General features: G+C 37.6%; 1 pseudogene; it reads right to left on the reverse strand.

The window, feature by feature from the left end:
- Positions 1-2,612: 2,612 nt before the first annotated feature.
- On the reverse strand, positions 2,613-2,993 carry LOC110126714 (large ribosomal subunit protein P2 pseudogene; annotated as a pseudogene).
- Between the last annotated feature and the right edge of the window lie 5,618 nt (positions 2,994-8,611).

The following is an 8,611-nucleotide window of genomic DNA, read 5'->3' on the forward strand; positions in this document are numbered from 1 at the left end:
ACTCATAGTAAGGGGATTTATCAGAGATTGTTTCTAATTTAATACTAAATAGAAAATAATATGAAATTAGCTCAGTAAATTATGATGGAGCCATACAGCAGATTACTAAGCAGCCATTAAATATATCATTGTAACTACTGTTAATAGAATTCTGAGGAAATAATAAGATTATGTGAACACTTTGATATTCTATGTTAGACATTTCTATATTGTTTTTTTCAATGAACATTCATTACTTCTATAATTGACAAAATTTAAATATTGTAGAAATATGTTAGCAAGAAATATATTAACAATGAATTTATAATTGAATAAAGTCACTATAGAAAGCATGTATTGTTTGATGCTATTTTAAAATTTTTATTTCTTTTTGGTTGCATTGTCTTTGTTGCTGCACTTGTGCTTTCTCTCGTTGCAATGAGTGGGGGCTTCTCTAGTTGCAGTGCCTGGGCTTCTGATTGTGGCACATGGGCTCCAGAACATGTGATCTTCAGTAGTCGTGGCGTTCAGGCTCAGCAGTTGCTGTGCATGGGTTCTAGAACACTGGCCCAGTAGTTTCAGCACATTGGCCCAGGTGCCCAGCAGCATGTGGAATACTCCTGAAGCAGGGATTGAACCCACATCTCCTGCACTGGCAGGTGAACTTCCAACCACTAGACCACCAGGGAAGTCCATATGATAACATTTTTAGTAGCTGTAATGAGATATAATTTATATGGCATAAAATCCACCCATTTAAAGTATAAAACTCCATGTTTTTTATATATTTACAGAGTTGTGTAATCATCACCATAATCTAATTTTAGTATATTTTTTCATCAGTAATTTATTCCTTTTATGAGTAAATAATATTTCATTGCAAAGATATACCACATTTTGTTTATTCATTCATCAGCTGATGGACATCTGGCTTCTTTCCATTTTCTGGATATTATAAGTAATGCTGCTATAAATAGTCATGTGCAAGTTTTTGTGTAGACATGTTTTCATTTCTTTTGAGTAGCTAAGTAGCAGCGGAATTGCTAGATCATGTGGTTAAATATGTTTAACTTTTTGAGACACTATCAAATCATTTTTCATAAAGGTTGTGTCAATTTACTTACATATCAATAATATATGAGATCTTTATGATTTATTTTCTTCTACTAACTTTGGGGGGGGGGTTGTTCGTTTTCTAGTTGCTCTAAGGTTAAATTGTTTATTAGATGTTTTTCTATTTTCTTGAGGTGTACTTGTATTGCTATAAGCTTCCCTCTTAGAACTGCTTTTGCTGCATCCCATAGGTTTTGGGTCGTGGTGTTTTCATTGTCATTTGTTTCTAGGTATTTTTAAATTTCCTTTTTGATGTCTTCAGTGACCTGTTGGTTATTTAGAAGAGCATTGTTTAGCCTCCATGTGTTTGTGTTTTTTACGGCTTTTTTTTTTTTCCTATAGTTGATATCTACTCTTAGAGCATTGTGGTCAGAAAAGTTGCTTGATAAGATTTCAATTTTCTTGAATTTGCCAAGACTTTGCCACTATACTACAAAGTTACAGTACTCAATGCTGTATACTGGCAGAAAAACAGAAATATAGACCAATGGAACAAGATAGAAAGCCTAGAGATAAACCCACACACCTATGAGTACCTAATCTTTGAGAAAGGAGGTAAGAATATACAAGAGCAAAGACAGCCTCTTCAGTAAGTGGTGCTGGGAAAACTGGACAGCTACACATAAAAGAATGAAACCAGAACAGTTCTTAACACCATACAAAAAAATAGACTCAAAATGGATTAAAGACCTAAATGTAAGGCCGCATACTATAAAACTCTTAGAGAAAAAGAGCCAGAACACTCTTGAAAGCTACCATATGGCGCAGCAATCCCAATACTGGGCATATGCCCTGAGAAAACCATAATTCAAAAAGGCTCATGTACCCCAAAGTTCATAGCAGCACTATTTATAATAGCTAGGACATAGAAGCAACCTAGATGTCCATCAACAGATGAATGGATAAAGAAGTTGTGCTACATATATACAATGGAAAATCACTTATCCATAAAAAAGAACACATTTGAGTCAGTCCTAGTGAGGTGGATGAAATTAGAGCCTATTGTACTGTGTAAAGTAAGTCAGAAAGGGAAAAACAAATATCATATACTAACACATATATATGGAAAATAGAAAGATGGTACTGATGAACCTAATTACTGGGCAGCAATGGAGAGGCAGCCATAGAGAACAGACTTGTGAACACAGTGAGGGAAAGAGAGGGTGGGACATATTGAGAGAGTAACTTGTAAACATAAATTACCATATGTAAAATAGCCAGTAGAAATTTGCTGCATGACTCAAGAAGCTCAAACCATGTGCTCTGTGACAATCTAAAGGGGTAGGATGGGGTGGGACATAGGAGGAAGGCTTCAGAGGGAGACGATATATGTATACCAATGGCTGATTCATGTTATTGTATGGCAAAAACCAACACAATATTGTAAAGCAATTATCCACCAATTAAAATTTTAAAAAAATAATGTATGAGAGTTCCAACTTCTCCACATCCTCACCAATACTTGTTGCTATCTTTTTTTTTTTTTTTTTTTTTTTTTTTACTTTCAGGGGAGCGGGGCTCTAGTCTAACAAGCCAAAGCCCATGTCGTCATCTGACTCCTCCTCCGACTCTTCCTTCTTCTCCTCCGCTGCGGCTGGAGCAGAACCCACAGCAGGAGCTGCGGCTCCCGGGGCAGCAGAGGCGGCAACAGCCCCGCCCGCGGGCACACTGACCAGCTTGCCAATACCCTGGGCAATGACGTCCTCAATGTTCTTTCCGTTGAGCTCACTGATGACCTTGTTGAGTCGGTTGTCGTCTGCCTCGATGCCCACGCTATCCAGGATCCTTTTGATGTCCTTGGCGCTGGGGGAGGAATTGCCCCCGAGGGCGGCCAGCAAGTAGGCGGCAACGCAACGCATCTCAGCGGTGGCAGAGCAGCCTCGCGCGTGCGACCCCGGGGGCGTCAGGGACGGAAAGCTATCTTTTTTATTATTATACCTAATAACCATTCTACTGACTATGAATTAACCTCACTTTATAGTTTTGCCTAATGATATTGAACATCTTTTCATGTCCTTGTTAGCCATTCATAGATCTTTTCTGGGGAAATGTTTATTCAAAACCTTTCCACATTTAAAAAAAAAGTCGGTTTTTTTTTTTTTTATCATTGAGTTTGAAGAAATATCTGTTCTGGATCCCAGTTCCTGGTCATATACAGTTGACCATTGAACAACATGAATTTGAATTGCATGGGTCCTCTTATATGTAGATTTTTTTTCAATAGTAAATACTATAGTTCTACACAACTGCAGTTGGTCAAATCCATGGATGTGGAATCACAGATATTGAGGAACTGCATAAACAGAGAACCAACTATGTTATACATGGAATTTTGACTACATAGAGGACGGGTGCCCCTAACCCTCACTTTATTCAAGGGTCAACTGCCTACGGCTTTGCAAGTGTTTTCTTCCAGTCTGTGGGTTGTCTTTTTCTTTCACGGCTCTTGATATGATATCTAAGAAAAACACTGACTAATCTGAGGTCATGAAGATTTCTTCCTATGTCTTCTTGTAAGAGTTTTATATTCTTAATCTTTATTACATTTAGGTCTATGATCCATTATGAGTTAATTTTTGTGGGGGAGATAATGTAAACAATCCTAATTCATTCTTTTGTGTGTGGATAGCCAGTTGTCTCAGCACCATTTGTTGAAAAGACTATTCATTGAGTGGACCCAGTGAATTGTCACTGCTTCTTTGTCGAAGTCAATTAATTACAAATACTAGGGCATATTTTTGGACTCTCAATTCTATTTAATTGATATATATATCCTATATCAGCACAACATTAATTTATTATTTTTAATCACATATACATATGAAGAGAAAAATAAGCAAAAAATAAATGCATCAAATTATTTAAAGTAAAACATTCTATTGTATTGCTGACCATATGCATTTAAATATTTTCCTCTTGTTGGGCATTTTAAGCTGCTTTCACGTTTCATTTATTATAATTAATGCAAAAAATAATCTATTTCAAATTATTTCTTTAGAGTAGATTTCCTATCAGTGGACTTACTGAATCAAAAGTAAGAATATTTTTAAGATAGATGATAGATATGAAAAAAGTAAGGAGGAAAGGAAGAAGGAAGGAAGTAAAAGAGGAAGGAAATATAGATTTTGAAATTACTTTACATAAAACTTGTATTGATTTACATTCCCAACAAGACTCATTACTTAGAGCAAGTCACTTACCTCGTGCCTCAAGTTTCTCATTTGTCAAATAAGATTAACAAAGCAAGCCCTCCTCTGTTTATAAGGATACTGCAAGCATGAAATTAAATCCTTGATATAACAGAGCTTTAACAAGTTTTAAAAGGGCTACAGACATATAGCACAGTATTATTTCCATTTATTTTGTCCAATTATACTCAACGAGAATTGACCTGCTTTCTATAGAGAACTATGAGAGACATAGAAATAAAGGAAAAAGAAATTTAAAAAGTAAAGAAATATCTATTTTGGAAATATGAGACTGTAAGCTGCTTGGAGGCAGAAACCGTATCAGGAAGAGGATATTAAAAAATTATAGTATAAGAGATTGTGATAGATGCTATAATAAATGTTATAAAAATCCTTTTCATTCACAGGAGATGAGGAGGTTAATTTTAGAAGGGGGAAATGGAAAAGACTTCTCAAAAGAGGTAGTATTTGAGCTAGGAATGGAAAGAGGATTATTATGTTGGGTTTTCCTGCCTCACTGAGAAGGCAACATTTCTGCAGAGAAGTCTATTCTACCTCTGACTCTGTTTATCTTTTGTATAGTAAAAGTTATTTATTACACTTGTTTTATTGTAATAAGGAAAAAATTGTTGTTGTTCAGTCACTAGTCGTGTCTGATTCTTTGCAACCCCATGGACTACAGCATGCCTAGCTTCCCTGTCCTCTGCTATCTGCTGGAATTTGCTCAAGTTCATGTCCACTGAGTCGGTGATGCTATCTAACCATCTCATCCTCTGTCGCCCTTCTCTTCCTGCCTTCAATCTTTCCCAGCTTCAAGATCTTTTCCAATGAGTCGGCTCTTCGCATCAAGTGGCCAAAGTATTGGAGCTTCAGCTGAAAGGAAGCAATATAAAAAGGTACAAGTAAAATTTTACAATTTTTTAAAGTTACTATCAATATAATTTGTTTTTCTTATTCTTTTTTTCTCATAATTTTATTCACCTAACTAGAAAGTTAGGCTTACCATATCAGACCTCTAGTTGTTAAACATGTTAGTGGTCAAATAGAATACAGAAGTTTGGATGTGCCTTCCCCCACAAATCTACTCTAGCCTTTAATATAATTGAAAGGGTCCATTTGTATGATTTGACTTCATCCATCATAAGAGGAACTGTCAAAATTATTGACCCTGATTGATCAGGTAAGTTCTCATTTTAACATATAACTGTCATAATCTTACAGAATTTCTACTACCATCATCAAAATATGCTTGTTCTGCAATACTATTGTCTTTATACTGGAAGATCGTCATGCATGAGTCTCTCACATTTCTGCATGTCTTGCAAGCAGAGGCTCTTGCAAGAATGTTTATATAGCAAATATCTATGATAGATAAAGAGAGTATCCCCCTCTGGGGTAAAATGCAGATTTGTTTATTGTCCAATATAATCACATCTTCCCAAAGAAACCTGGGGACACCTCATCCTCTTGATACTACAAAGCTTGCCTCCCACAACCCCTGGTTGTTAACTCTGTTCCTGTATGCAATCCCATGGGCCCTGCAAAGCAGGTCATGTTCTCCTACCCTGAGCTGTGAATATGTGTGACTAATAAAGTGTTGTAGCTCTCCTCTGTGCAATGTTGGGTGTCACATTTGCTGTTGTTGTTGTTCAGTTGTTAAGTCGTGTCTGACTCTTTGCAACCCCATGGACTGTAGCAAGCGAGGCTTTCCTGTCCTTCACCAACTCCCGGAGTTTACTCAAACTCATGTCCACTGAGTTGGTGATACCATCCAACAAGCTCATCCTCTGTTGCCTCCTTCTCCTCCTGCCCTTAATCTTTCCCAGCATCAGGGTCTTTTCAAATGACTCGACTCTTCTCATCAGGTGGCCAAAAGTATTGGAGCTTCAGCTTCAGCATCAGTCCTTCCAATGAATATTCAGGGTTGATGTCCTTTAAGATTGACTGGTTTGATCTCCTGCAGTCCAAGAGACTCTCAACAGTCTTCTCCAGCACCACAATTCAAAAGCACCAATTCTTTGGTGCTCAGCCTTCTTTATGGTCCAACTCTCACATCCATACATGACTACTGGAAAAACCATAACTTTGACTATACAGACCTTTGTCAACAAAGTGATATCTCTGCTTTTTAAATGCTGTCTAGGTTTGTCATAGCTTTTATTCCAAGGAGTAAGTGTCTTTTAATTTCATAAACTGTAGTCACCATCCACAGTAATTTTGGAGCCCAAGAAAATAAAATCTGTCACTGTTTCCACTTTTTCCTCATTTATTTGCCATGAAGTGATGGAACCAGATGTCATGATCTTAGTTTTTAAATGTTGAATTTTAAGCCAACTTTTTCACTCTCCTCTTTCATCCTCATCAAAGTTAGTCACTCAATTGTGTCCAACTCTTTGCGATCCCACGGACTGTAGCCTGCCAGGCTCCTCTGTCCATGGAATTCTCCAGGCAAGAATACTGGAGTGGGTTGCCATTCTGCTCACCCTCATCAAGAGGCTCTCTAATACCTCTTCACTGATATCATCTGCATATCTGAGGTTGTTGATATGTCTCCCCAGTTCAGTCTCTCAGTCATGTCCAACCCTTTGCAACCCTATGGACTGCAGCACACCAGGCTTCCCTGTCCATCACTTACTCCTGGAGCTTACTCAAACTCATGTCCATAGAGTTAGTGATGCCATCCAACCATCTCATCCTTTGTCATCCCCTTCTCCTCCTGCCTTCAATCTTTCCCAGCATCAGTGTCTTTTCAAATGAGTCAGTTCTTCACATCAGGTGGCCAAAGTATTGGAGTTTCAGCTTTAGCATCAGTCCTTCCTGTGAATATTCAGGACTGATTTCCTTTAGGATGGACTCGTTGGATCTCATTGCAGTCCAAGTGACTCTCAAGTGTCTTCTCCAACACCACAGTTCAAAAGCATCAATTCTTCAGCACTCAGCTTTCTTTTAATCCAACTCTCACATTCATACATGACTACTGGGAAAACCATAGCTTTGACTAGATGGAACTTTACTGGTAAAGTAATGTCTCTGCTTTTTAATATGCTGTTTAGGTTGGTCGTAACTTTTCTTCCTAGGAGCAAGCTTCTTTTAATTTCATGGCTGCAGTCACCATCTGCAGTGATTTTGGAGCTCCCAAAAAAAATACCAAATGGATATTTCTCCTAAAAATATTGATTTCAGCTTGTGAGTTATCCAGCCAGGTCTTTCACATGATGTGCTCTACATACAAGTTAAATAAGCAGGGTGACAATATATAGCCTTGATGTACTCTTTTCCCAATTTTGAACCAGCCCATTGTTCCATGTCTGGTTCTAACTGTTGTTTCTTGACCTGCCTACAAGTTTCTCAGGAGGCAGGTAAGGTGATCTGGTATTCCCATCTCTGATAATTTCCCACAGTTTGTTGTGATCCACATAGCCAAAGGCTTTAGCATAGTCAGTGAAGCAGAAGCAGATGTTTTTTCTGAAATTCCTTTGCTTTCTCTATCATCCAACGTATGCTGGCCATTTGATCTCTGATTCCTCTGCCTTTTCTAAATCCAGATTGTTTGGTCACATCCATAACTCTAGGGTGAACTCCCTCTCAGCAAAGGAGTGAAGAGGAGGTGACTGAAACTTCCAGGATAATAAACAATATTTCCCTATAAAGTAAAAGTTGAACAGGTTAATGCATAGCCAATTATGAATGATTCAATTTCCCTAAGCTCAGGGTTCCTTAGCTGTGATGCAAACCCACCGTGTGCACAGGTTTCACTAAGCCCCCTCTTCATCATCTTGAGGGAAGAGGAATAGGTGTGGCAAGGGTGCCTGATTTGAACATAAAGCTCATGTTGACTGCTGTGCAATAAGTAATGAAGTCCTCTGTTTCTGACCCAGGGGTTTCATATCTTCTGGCAATATCTTTGAAACTGGCATGCAAATAAGTCTCAGGACCCATAATTCTTGACATTTGTACAGCCTGATATAACTACCTTGCAGTGCTTTCTTGAGTGTCTTTTCTTTTCAATAAACCAATGTAAGCCCATTTTGCAATGTTTCTAGGTAGGACATAATCTGGTTCAGTTCAAGTTAAAGCGTTTGGTCAGTCTGGTTCACTGATATCAGAAGTTTTCTTTCTTGTATATTATTAAGACCTACAACACTGACTTCTATTGGTTTAAAAATATTTCTACAACTAGTACACTAAAGAATAAATCAGTTTTAAAGTCATTGATTTATGCCTATGGTAAAATAATCCTAATTAAATAAAGATGGAATTTATTGGATGTACAGAGAGGTTCTTATTATCTAAGTATTCATTATCTGAGTCTACACAGTAATTTCCTGCAG

Source organism: Odocoileus virginianus, chromosome X (genome assembly GCF_023699985.2).
Source record: "Odocoileus virginianus isolate 20LAN1187 ecotype Illinois chromosome X, Ovbor_1.2, whole genome shotgun sequence".
NCBI lineage: Eukaryota > Metazoa > Chordata > Mammalia > Artiodactyla > Cervidae > Odocoileus > Odocoileus virginianus.